The sequence below is a fragment of the Dendrobates tinctorius genome, unplaced genomic scaffold (assembly GCF_039654945.1).
Source record: "Dendrobates tinctorius isolate UK_male_01 unplaced genomic scaffold, ASM3965494v1 ptg000059l, whole genome shotgun sequence".
In the NCBI taxonomy this organism is placed as follows: domain Eukaryota; kingdom Metazoa; phylum Chordata; class Amphibia; order Anura; family Dendrobatidae; genus Dendrobates; species Dendrobates tinctorius.
The window spans coordinates 1,145,190-1,158,637 of NW_027361727.1; the positions used below are offsets into that span (position 1 = coordinate 1,145,190).

At 44.0% G+C, this 13,448-nt stretch overlaps 1 protein-coding gene across 4 annotated transcripts in view; it reads right to left on the reverse strand.

Moving 5' to 3' along the window:
* Window positions 1-11,746, reverse strand: part of PTPN5 (protein tyrosine phosphatase non-receptor type 5) — a 131,309-nt gene extending 119,563 nt beyond the window's left edge. For all 4 annotated transcript variants that reach the window (XM_073578274.1, XM_073578271.1, XM_073578272.1 and 1 more), the window contains exon 1: window positions 11,497-11,746. The gene's annotated coding sequence lies outside the window, so the exon portion shown is untranslated. The remainder of the gene's footprint in view (window positions 1-11,496) is intronic.
* Window positions 11,747-13,448: the final 1,702 nt, after the last annotated feature.

Sequence of the window (13,448 nt, forward strand, 5' to 3'; positions counted from 1 at the left end):
AGCATTGTGGTCTGCGCTCGGACAGATTTGCACAGATGTCTGAAACAGCCTTTAGGAATAAAATAAAGAACGGATAAGGGGTGTGACTAAGTTGGGTGGAAACATGGAGCGTCTTGCATCTTTTACTTATTATGCAGCCATGAGTTCTGCTATTGCGTATGTTGTGAAAACAGCCCAAATTTATGTACAGAACACCTATATTCATGACTGGTATAAAATACACGAACACTCCAGAACCCTCTGGAGATTGTTGGAAATTTCTTCTCACCTGCACTACAGAAACTTCTAAGCTGGAGAGAGTGCTGTTCTAACACCTTGCCTCAGACACATACAGGTGCTTCTCACAAAATTAGAAAAACATCAAAAAGTTAATTTATTTCAGTTCTTCAATACAAAAGGTGAAACTCGTATTTATAGAGTCATTACACACAGAGTGATCTATTTCACGTGTTTATTTCTGTTAATGTTGATGATTATGGCTTACAGCCATTGAAAACCCAAAAGTCATTATCTTAGTAAAGTAAATTAGAATACTTTATAACACCAGCTTGAAAAAATTATTTTAAAATCCGAACTGTTGTTCTACTGAAATGTATGTTCAGTAAATGCCGTCAATACTTGGTCGGAGATCCTTTTGGATCAATTACTGCATCAGTGTGGCGTGGCATGGAGGCGATCAGCCTGTGGCACTGCTGAGGTGTTATGGAAGCCCAGGTTGCTTTGATTGCAGCCTTCAGCTCTTCTCCATTTTTGAGTCTGGTGTGTCTCATCTTCCTCTTGACAATACCCCATAGATTCTCTATGGGGTTAAGGTCAGGCGAGTTTTCTGCCAATCAAGCACAGTGATACTGTTGGTTTTAAACAAGGTCTTGGTACTTTTGGCAGTGTGGACAGGGGCCAAGTCCTGCTGGAGAATGAAATTTCCATCTCCAAAAAGCTTTTTGGCAGAGAGAAGCATGAAGTGCTCTAAAATTTCCTGGTAAACGGTTGCACTGACTTTGGTCTTGATAAACCACAATGGACCTACACCAGCAGAAGACATGGCTCCCCAAACCATCACTGATTGTGGAGACTTCACACCTCCAGCAGCTTGGATTGTGGCCTCTCCACTCTTCCTCCAGACTCTGGAACCTTGATTTCAAAATGAAATGCAAAATTTACTTTCATCTGAAGACAACACTTTGGACCACTGACAACAGTCCAGTTCTTTTTCTTCTTGGCCCAGGTAAGACGCTTCTGACGTTGTCTATTGGTCATGAGTGGCTGACACAAGGAAGGCGACACTTGTAGCCCATGTCCTGGATACGTCTGTGTGTGGTGTGAAGCAATGACTCCAGCAGCAGTCCACTCCTTGTGAATCTCCCCCAAATATTTGAATGGCCTTTTCTTAATCCTTTCAAGGCTGCGGTTATCCTGGTTGCTTGTGCATCTTTTTCTACCACATTTTTTCCTTCCACTCAACTTTCCATTAACCCCTTTACCCCTAAGGGTGGTTTGCATGTTAATACCCGAACCAATTTTTACAATTCTGACCACTGTCCCTTTATGAGGTAATAACTCTGGAACGCTTCCATGGATCCCGGTGATTCTGAGAATGTTTTCTCGTGACATATTGTACTTCATGTTAGTGGTAAAATTTCATTCAAATAACATGCGTTTATTTGCGAAAAAAACTGAAATTTGGCAAAAATTTTGAAAATTTTGCAATTTTCCAACTTTGAATTTTTATGCCCTTAAATCACAGAGATATGGCACACAAAAAACTTAATAAGTAACATTTCCCACATGTTTACTTTACATCAGCACAATTTTGGAACCCAAATTTTTTTTTGTTAGGAAGTTATAAGGGTTAAAAGTTGACAAGCGATTTCTCATTTTTGCAACACCATTTTATTTTTACGGACCACATCACATTTGAAGCCACTTTGAGGGATCTATATGATAGAAAATACCCAAAAGTGACACCATCCTAAAAACTGCACCCCTCAAGGTGCTCAAAACCACATTCCAGAAGTTTATTAACCCTTCAGGAACTTCACAGGAATTTTTTAATGTTTAAAAAAAAATGAACATTTAAATTTTTTTCACAAAAAAATTAATTCAGGTCCAATTTTTTTAATTTTACCAAGAGTAACAGGAGAAATTGGACCATAAAAGTTATTGTGCAATTTCTCCCAAGTACGCTGATACCTGATATGTGGGGGGCAACCACTGTTTCGGCGCATGGCAGAGCTCAGAAGGGAAGGAGCGCCGTTTGACTTTGTCAATGCAAAATTGGCTGGAATTCAGATCAGAAGCCATGTCACGTTTGGAGAGCCCCTGATGTGCCTAAACAGTGGAAACCCCCAACAAGTGACCCCATTTCGGAAACTAGACCCTCCAAGGAACTTATCTAGATATGTGGTGAGAACTTTGAACCCACAAGGGCTTCACAGAAGTTTATAACGTTCAGCCGTACATGTAAAAAATCATATTTTTTTCCACAAAAAGGATCTTTTCACCCCCAATTTTTATTTTCCCAAGGGTAAGAGGACCCTAAAAGTTATTGTGAAATTTGTCCTGAGTACTCTGATACCCCATATGTGGGGGTAAAAGAATATTTGGGCGCATGGCAGAGCTCGGAAGGGAAGTAGCGCCATTTGACTTTTATGGCTGGAATTGAGATCGGACGCCATGTCGCGTTTGGAAAGCCCCTGATGTGCCTAAACAGTGGAAACCCCCCACAAATGACACCATTTTGGAAACTAGACCCCCCAAGGAACTTATCTAGATGTGTGGTGAGAACTTTGAACATCCAAGGGCTTCACAGAAGTTTATAACGCCCGGGCGTGAAAATAAAAAAAACGTATTTTTTCCACAAACATGATCTATTAGTCCCCAATTTTTTTTATTTTCCCAAGGGTACCAGGAGAAATTGGACCCCAAAAGTTGTTGTCCAATTTGTCCTGAGTAGGCTGATACCCCATATATGGGGTAAAACACTGTTTGGGCGCGCATAGCAGAGCTTGGAAGGGAAGGAGCACCATTTGACTTTTTCAGCGCAGAATTGGCTGGAATTGAGATCAGACGCCATGTTGCGTTTGGAGAGCCCCTGATGTGCCCAAACAGTGGAAACCATCCAATTCTAACTCCAACCCTAACCCCAACACACTCCTAACACTAATCTCAGCCCTAACCCTAATGGGAAAATGGAAATAAATGCATTTTTTTTATTTTATTATTTTTCCCTAACTAAGGGGGTGATAACGGGGGGTTTGATTTACTATTTATGGAGGTTTTTATGTTTGGCGGCTGTCGCACGCTAAAAGACGCATTTTATTGTAAAAATAGTTTTTGCATCACCACATTTTGAGAGCTATAATTTTTCCATATTTTGACCCACCGAGTCATGTGAGGTCTTATTTTTTGCGAGATGAGTTGACGTTTTTATTGGTACCATTTTCGCGCATGTGACATTTTTTGATCGCTTTTTATTCCGATTTTTGGGACGCAGAATGAACAAAAACCAGCGTTTCATGAATTTCTTTTGGGGGGTGCGTTTACACCGTTCCGCCTGCGGTAAAATTGATAAGGCAGTTTTATTCTTCGGGTCAGTACGGTTACAGCGATACCTCATTTATGTCTTTTTTTATGTTTTGGCGCTTTTATGCAATAAAAACAATTTTATATAAAAAATAATTATTTTTGCATCGCTTTATTCTGCGCGCTATAACTTTTTTATTTTTTCGCTGATGATGCTGTGTGGTGGCTCGTTTTTTGTGGGACAAGCTGACGTTTTCAGCGGTACCATGGTTATTTACATGCGTCTTTTTCATCGCGCGTTATTGCACTTTTTGTTCGGAGGTATGATAATGAAATCATTATTTTTTGCTTTGTTTTTTATTTTTATTTTTTAAGGGGTTCGCTAAAGGGGTTAACTAATGGGACAGTTTTATAGGGCGGGTCGTTACAGACGCGGCGATACTAAATATGTGTACTTTTATTGTTTTATTTTTATATCCAAAAAATGAATTTATTAGGGAATATTATATTTTTTTAATTTATTTAGCGATTTTTTATAAATTATTTTTACATTTTTTTTACTTTATTACAATGTCCCAGGGGGGACATAACTGTCATGTGACAGATCGCTGATCTGTCACATCACAGATCGCTGTGACAGATCAGCGATCAGTGCTGCAGGCTTCCTCATGCCGGCGCTTTGCAGGCATGAGGAAGCCGCCTCCCTACAGGCCCCCGAAGGTCCCCGCCACCATTTTGGATCCGGGGACCTGCAGGGAAGGAGGCCCTCGCAGCAGTGCTGTTGCGGGGGTCTCAGGGAAGCACGGAGGGAGCCCCCTCCCTGCCCATGCTTCCCTAAACCCCGGGTACACTGCGATCTTGTTTGATCGCAGTGTGCCAGGGGTTAACGTGTTGGGGGCGGTCTGTGACTGCCCCTGACACATAGTGACGGGTGTCAGCTGTGATAATCAGCTGACACCCGGCCGCGATCAGCGGCGCTCACCACGTGGAGTGTGTCAATGACTGCCTTCTGGACATCTAGTCAGCAGTCTTCCCCATGATTGTGGAGCTGCTGAAACAGACTAAGGGACCTTTTAAACACTTAGGAAGCCTTTGCAGTTGTTTTTTGTTAATTATTCTAATTTACTGAGATAATGACTTTTGGGTTTTCATTGGCTGTAAGCCATAATCATCAACATTAACAGAAATAAACACGTGGAATAGATCACTCTGTGTGTAATGACTCTATATAATATAGGAGTGTCACTTTTTGTACTGAAGAACTGAAATAAATTCACTTTTTGATGAGATTCTAATTTTGTGAGAAGCACCTGTATATATAGAGGCATCTAATTTAATTATGTGCATCTAATTTAATGATATTTCTGTGGGTTTAAGGGGTTAATTTGGCCACAAAAGCATTATGTCCATTAAATGTATGTGAGATCAAGTAATACTGGGTTCCCTAATATTCCAGACAATGAGAGTTTGTCTACTTGACAGGTTTTTTTCTCATCCATAGGAGGAATACATTGGCAGGAATTCTCGAAGTATGCCTCTGATGTATATATGTAGCAGAGGTAGTTACTGAATACAGTGGCGTCACAGGCTCCCATAGCAGAAGAATGTATATTGCACAGTATAGGTACAGCATAATTCTTTACAGCAATGTTAAGTTATGGCCGTGGTAGGCCAAAAGGACACTTTTAGCTTTGTACAGGTAAACAGGAGCCTATGGGTACATTTGTCTTTATGTATGGAAAAGTTGTTCATGAAAACCCCTTTAAATAGTAATTACAGAAGACAAATGAGAAGATCAGAAAGATCAACTAAATGAGGGGATTCATGACCAGATTCGGATGAATTTCCCAAGAATGACCAGACTGAAGATTATCTTATATAGACACTGACTTGTCAGCACTAGAGAAGTTGTACTGAGCGGCCGTATAATTGTGTCACAATGAACTAGAGAGGAAGAAAAATATAATTATTTAGTATTATATAGATATATGACGGATCTCGTAATCCACTGCACAATGCACTGCAGGTGGATGGATCTGCCGGATCAAATCTAAGCAGAATACTGAGCAATTGTTTACAACACCGCACTATATAGGATCGACATAAAGTGAAGTCGTACCATGCAGACACCTATATATAATAAGTGATATAGACTGTGGTGGAAGTCACACTGAGCACTCACCTATATACAAAGAAGGATATACACTATGGAAGTGATACTGAGCACTCACCTATATACAAAGAAGTATATACACTATGGAAGTGATACTGAGCACTCACCTATATAAAATAAAGTAATACACTATGGAAGTGATACTGAGCACTCACCTATATACAAAGAAGTATATACACTATGGAAGTGATACTGAGCACTCACCTATATACAAAGAAGTATATACACTATGGAAGTGATACTGAGCACTCACCTATATACAATAAAGTAATACACTATGGAAGTGATACTGAGCACTCACCTATATACAAAGAAGTATATACACTATGGAAGTGATACTGAGCACTCACCTATATAAAATAAAGTAATACACTATGGAAGTGATACTGAGCACTCACCTATATACAATAAAGTATATACACTATGGAAGTGATACTGAGCACTCACCTATATACAATAAAGTATATACACTGTGGAAGGGATACTGAGCACGCACCTATATACAATAAAGTATATACACTGTGGAAGTGATACTGATCACTCACCTATATACAAAGAATATTATTATTATTATTATTTATTTATATAGCACTATTGATTCCATGGTGCTGTACATGAGAAGGGGTTACATACAAATTACAGATATCACTTACAGTAAACAAACTAACAATGACAGACTGATATAGAGGGGAGAGAGGACCCTGCCCTTTCGGGCTTACATGCTACAGGATGGTGGGGCAGGAGTATAGAGTGTTGTCCATTTGATTTGGCTGTTAGTAGGTCGTTAGTAATTTTGGTCAGGGCTGTCTCAGTGGAGTGATGGGGCGGAAACCAGATTGTAGATTGTCAAAGAGCGAGTTAGATGATAGGTGGGAGGAAAGTTCAGCGTGGACATGCTGTTCCAGGAGCTTGGAAGCGAATGGGAGCAACGATATTGGGCGATAGCTGGACATAGCGGTTGGGTCGAGGGTTGGCTTTTTCAGGATAGGCGTGATTGTGGCATGCTTGAAAGCAGAAGGGAAGGTACCGGACGTTAGTGATAGGTTGAAGAGGTGGGTTAGGGATGGGATAAGTGTGGTGGTGAGGTTGGGGAGGAGGTGGGATGGGATGGGGTCAAGTGCACAGGTTGTGAGGTGCGATTTGGAGAAGAGGCGATTAAGTTCCCCTTCAGTGATGTTGGAGAGTGAGGTTATGGGGTTTGGGCCTTGGTCTGGTATACAAAGGGGTTGTGGTGGTTGAGTGATGAATACTTGCCTTGTTTGGTCAATCTTGTTTTTGAAGTGTGTGGCAAAGTCCTCGGCAGAGATGAGGGAGGTTGGAGGAGGCAGTGGTGGGCGGAGGAGGGAGTTAAAAGTTTTGAATAACTGTTTTGGGTTGTGAGATAGGGAAGATACGAGGGTTGTGAAGTAGGCCTGTTTAGCAGAGGTGAGGGCAGATTTGAAATCGAGTGTTGCCTGTTTGAATGTGGTGAAGTCATCTTGCGAATTTGTTTTCTTCCAGCGCCGTTCTGCAATCCTGGACACTTGCCGGAGCTTTTTAGTGGTGTTATTGTGCCAGGGTTGTCTGTTGATACGTCGCATTCTGCCATGAACGAGAGGGGCAACCGCGTCAATAGCTGATGCGAGAGTGGCATTGTAGAAAGCAGTGGCACTGTCTGTGTCATGGAGTGAGGATATGGATGCCAGTGGTAGAATAGAGTCAGAGAGCGCGTGGGTGTCTAGGTGTGCAAGGTTTCTGCGGGGGTGCGCATGTTGCTGGACATGGGTGCCAGGTGAGGAGGACAGGGATGAGAAAGTGAGTAGATTATGGTCAGACAGAGGGAGAGGGGTGTTGGTGAAGTTAGAAAGAGAGCAGAGACGGGTGAAGACCAAGTCTAGTGTGTGTCCATCTGTGTGGGTGGCTGAGGAGGACCACTGAGTAAGTCCAAAGGATGAAGTAAGGGACAGGAGTTTGGAGGCTGCTGACTGAAGGGTATCAGTGGGGATGTTGAAGTCACCCATGATGATAGTGGGGGTGTCAGTTGAAAGAAAATGAAGAAGCCAGGTAGAGAATTGGTCAATGAAGGCAGTGGTCGGGCCTGGAGGTCGGTATATGACGGCCACTTGGAGGTTGGAGGGAGAGTAGATGCGGACAGAGTGGACTTCAAAAGAGGGGAGGATTAGGGAGGGAAGAGGTGGGATTGGGTTGAAGGTGCAGTTGGAAGAAAGGAGAAGACCCACTCCTCCACTGTGTCTGTTGCCAGGGCGAGGAGTGTGGGTAAAGTGGAGGCCGCCGTTACACAGCGCAGCAGGGGAGGCGGTGTCAGAGGGTGTCAGCCATGTTTCTGTGAGGCCGAGGAAGGCAAGATTGTGAGAGAGAAAGAGGTCATGAATCACATGGAGCTTATTGCATATGGAGCGGGCATTCCAAAGTGCACCGGAGAGAGGAAGCAGGGGGTTGGGTGTCAATGGCACAGGTTTTAAGTTGGAAAGGTTGTGGTAGTTCTTATTAAAAAAGGAGCGGTAGGAAGGGGAAGTAGTGGGGGGTGAGAGCTGTGGGGGTCCAGGATTGGGAGATATGTCGCCAGCAGTGAGGAGAAGCAGAGAAAGGGAGAGCAGATGGGAGAAGGAGAGTGGGCAGCTTGTTTTATGTTTCATTCGGACAGATTTGAGGAGCAGTTCAGCCGAGAAGGTCAGGTGGGGAGGAAAGAGGGAAGGGGAGATGATTATTTGGTTAGAGGGTGCTGGGGTTTTGGGATAGCGAAGGAGAGTGAGGATTAATGGAGCAAACACTGTGAGTGCATATGTATACATGGTGAAGAAATAAGATAGGGTAAGAGAAGCTAGGTCCAAGTAACAAGAAGGGCTTGCTCAGCAGACATACCCAAAAGAGACAGGTAGTCTCGGCAGGAGTCAGGACCCCACACTAACTGCCGTAGTAATAACTGCATTTTCGAGATACTTTTGCTGCCGTGATACTTATGCTGCAGGGAGACACACGTGCCTGACCCGCACACGTGCCCCCCTAGAAGGCATCTGAATATATAAGACTGAGTAGAGGATCAGGTGAGAGGGATTGTGGGAACTGATTTGGGATAAATTACCAATTGCCTAGCACACCAGGGGATGTTAGACAATCAAAGGCACAGGGCCTGGCTACATCCATATGCTAGTAACACCTTACACCTGATAACATCTCTACTGGCCCCAAGATGACTATTCAGCAGTAAGTATTGAGTTCAATGCAACAAATGAATTTAGCAAACATTCAGTAGGCACTGTTATATACCATTAAATGAAAGGTTGCACTAGATGACAGCAAGCAGGGATTGTAGCAGAAGAGATTGTACCACTATGGAAGTGATACTGAGCACTCACCTATATACAAAGAATGATATACACTATGGAAGTGATACAGAGCACTCACCTATATACAATAAAGTATATACACTATGGAAGCGATTCTGATCACTCACCTATATACAAAGAATATACACAATGGAAGGGATACTGAGCACTCACCTATATACTAAGAATGATATACACTATGGAGGTGATACTGAGCACTCACCTATATACAATGGATGATATAGACTGTGGAAGGGATACTGAGATGCTGTCCCTATATGCAGGATCAGATATTACAGTTTCCCTTCACATCCAGAACAGCAAGGAGCTACCTAATAAGATGTACATTAATGGGAAGAGGAGAGGATGGAGGTTGTACTGAAGACAGGATGGAGGTTGTACTGAGAAGAGAATGGAGGTTGTACTGAGGACAGGATGGAGGTTGTACTGAGGCGAGGATGGAGGTTGTACTGAGGCGAGGATGGAGGTTGTACTGAGGCGAGGATGGAGGCTGTACAGAGGCGAGGATGTAGGCTGTACTGAAGACAGGATGGAGGTTGTACTGAGAAGAGAATGGAGGTTGTACTGAGAAGAGAATGGAGGTTGTACTGAGGACAGGATGGAGGCTGTACTGAGGCGAGGATGGAGGCTGTACTGAGGCGAGGATGGAGGCTGTACTGAGGCGAGGATGGAGGCTGTACTGAGGAGAGGATGGAGGTTGTACTGGGGAAAGGATGGAGGTTGTACTGAGGAGAGGATGGAGGTTGTACTGAGGACAGGATGGAGGTTGTACTGAGGAGAGGATGGAGATTGTACTGAGGACAGGATGGAGGTTGTACTGAGGAGAGGATGGAGGTTGTACTGGGGAAAGGATGGAGGTTGTACTGAGGAGAGGATGGAGGTTGTACTGAGGACAGGATGGAGGTTGTACTGAGGAGAGGATGGAGGTTGTACTGAGGACAGGATGGAGATTGTACTGAGGACAGGATGGAGATTGTACTGAAGAGAGGATGGAAGTTGTACTGAGGACAGGATGGAGGTTGTACTGAGGACAGGATGGAGGTTGTACTGAGGACAGGATGGAGGTTGTACTGAGGACAGGATGGAGGTTGTACTGAGGACAGGATGGAGGTTGTACTGAGGAGAGGATGGAGGTTGTACTGAAGAGAGGATGGAGGTTGTACTGAGGACAGGATGTAGGTTGTACTGAGGACAGGATGGAGGTTGTACTGAGGACAGGATGGAGGTTGTACTGAGGACAGGATGGAGGTTGTACTGAGGAGAGGATGGAAGTTGTACTGAGGACAGGATGTAGGTTGTACTGAGGACAGGATGGAGGTTGTACTGAGGAGAGGATGGAGGTTGTACTGAAGAGAGGATGGAAGTTGTACTGAGGACAGGATGGAGGTTGTACTGAGGACAGGATGGAGGTTGTACTGAGGACAGGATGGAGGTTGTACTGAGGACAGGATGGAGGTTGTACTGAGCTCTTGTGAGCTGCACATTTGGAGGATTAAGTTACTTCAGGGAGAATTAGCAATGTGCCATTATTATGTGACAGGCAGATAACAGAATACATTGTCTGTACATTGGGATCCCCCTCATCCTCATAAATATGGCACAGTTGACCTGGATGATACCTGACACATGGAATAAACTTTACATCCATTGAATAACTAGCCTCCCCCTGCCTTACATCATATCACAATACAACGTCTTCCATCTAAAATGTATCCGAGGAGACCCCCCCAATTGCAGCTATTAGCAGCCTCACTAGTAACCATATGCTGATGTATCACCTTATTAATATCCCTCTTCATACTGTGCCTCCTGGTTCATAAATAGAATGCCAGAGCTACAGTAAAGAGAAGCAAAGAGGGACCACAGCGGTGGGAATTCTACATAGGAGCCCTTTACATCCTATATGTCACATATAAAGCTGTCACATGCACAGGCATCAGGTATGCTGAGCGATTTACTGCACCATATTCTCACCTCTCTGATGGTAAGAAGAGCCATGTAACCAGCAGAAGACAACGCTGCGGAGGTGCCTCTGTGGAGGGAATACTCAATTAGCAGCCTGTGGATATATACAGGCTGCTCCCCTATAGGAACCGGGGGAACTAGCAGATGAATCACCTATAACGACACCTCTACATTGAGCCATCAGGAAAAATCCCATTGATCCCTACAGATCAATAATCCCCTCCAGTAAAGGAGTAGCGACAATCTCATCGCCTGTGACCTTCATATTAAGCAGAGATGCAGATGGCACAGAGGACCTCAGGTGCCACAGGTAATATTCCAAGCCTGGCATCGTGCAGGGTACTGGGCATCACCTGATGGTCTGATGGGTAGATGGTAAATGCAATCCTGGATTAAATGGTTGCGGAGGATGCATTAGGCTCAGCAATGTCTCCATGCATGCTAGACGCAGAGGGATGGCACATAATAGGAATCAGATGGCAACCTTACCTTGCGAGAAGTTTGATCCTCATATGTCAGGAATGGGATTCATCCTTTAGGAACCAGGACAGCAGTCTCTGCTCGAAAAAAGGATGCTCTATCCTATACTACACCCTCTGAGTTCCTATTGCCTGCCCTCCCTACCATCATCATCACCCCCCACCATCACCATTACACACCCACCTCTCTGCTATCTTCCCCCTCTGATTCTTCCCTTCTATCCCCCTGCTTCTTCTCAGAGCAGTGACTTGATTGATAGGAAAGGCTTGCAGAGCCCACCCACACGTGTTTTTTTTACTGAATAGGAAAAAAAAAAAAGAGACATAGGGAGAAGATGGGAGAGAAGGGGGGGGCAAAAGAGAAGCATGAATGAAAACCGTAGCCAGCACTGCAGACCGGGCTGCCATCATAATATTCCCCGCTAATCCATAGGATATCCGTGCAGTAAATAGGTGCCAGCTCTCTGCCCGCTGCTCACTGCTGTGCCATTCTGGGAATCTCTGGGCACAATGCTCATTTGCAGCCATGATGCAAGTGAATGTTTGATGCATTGATTATTTCCAGGTAGCTGTCAATCATTCCCAGCTCCAAGGACACAAGCACAGGCACTGGCGGTCATCATTGGGGGGGGGGGGGTTATTTTATCATTGGAGACTCAGTGATCGAGGCCTTAGACCTGCAACAGCGTCAATGCAAGAGGCATCAAAATGGTCAAGTTAGGAGGATTGTCCATTTACTGCATGTGCAGACGTAATGCAAGGCTGCAGCTGTAAGCTCCTGAGATCATCAGGTGTAGCAGAGCCGGGCTGGTCAGATATCCCAATTTACAGCAAATTCAACTCTGCTGCAGTTGTAAATATATTTTTCAGCCGGGGATTTTGTCTCACCAATATCACATTGTTCAATGATGGAACAAATATCCAGATTGTTAGATTCTGACTGTCTGATTATGTTAATCAATAAACTATTAAACCCTTATTACCAGTCATTGTCTTTCGTTCTCTCTTAGTTCAGCTTCCTGAGCGCCACATTTTTCATCCCCAGTTTCCAGGAAAGGAAGTAGCTGTCTGATCCTTCCATTGTCAGCCATGTTGTTCTCATAGGTCTGTTTCCTCTGTCACATGGTCACCCAAAGGATTCTCTTTTGCCCTTTACTCAGTTCTTTCTGGAAATCATTTATTTGGAGACAATAATGAAATCACGAGTAGAGGACGAGGATATCACGTTAAACAGTTTGAGCTGCGGTAAATGAGAAGCTCTTTGTGTTCCAAAATGGTTCTTTATTGTCCCAATGCGTTTCGGAGCTAGTCTCAAGGTAACAAAAACAAAATATTCAATCCCTCTCACTGTACATGCTGGGTTCAATCTTTGTGTAGATGTCAGGGAACTAGGGGTGCATGTAATTTTTTTCAATTGGGACGTTTGCCTCATATACCTAGAGTTTGCCGCTGCTAAGCATCCATCCCTCAGATGGTGACGGAAGAGCCAGCCTCTAGCAGTACAGAAAACCATTATTATTATTATTATTATTTATTTATATAGCGCCATTGATTCCATGGTGCTGTACATGCGAAGGGGTTACATACAAATTACAGATATCACTTACAGTAAGCAAACTAACAATGACAGACTGATAAAGAGGGGAGAGAGGACCCTGCCCTTTCGGGCTTACATGCTACAGGATGGTGGGGAAGGAGACAGTAGGTTGGTGGGTTGCAGCACTTCCGATGTTGGTTGCGGTGATATCACCGGTAGTGGTGAGAGAGAAGGAGGTAGTGGGGTCATTGCAGGCTGTAGGCTTTCTTGAAGAGGTGGGTTTTCAGGTTCCGTCTGAAGGATCCGAATGTGGTTGATAGTCGGACATGTTGGGGCAAAGAATTCCAGAGGATGGGGGCTATTCGGGAGAAGTCTTGGAAGCGGGTGGGTGAGGAACGAATAAGTGTGGAGGTGAGAAAGAGGTC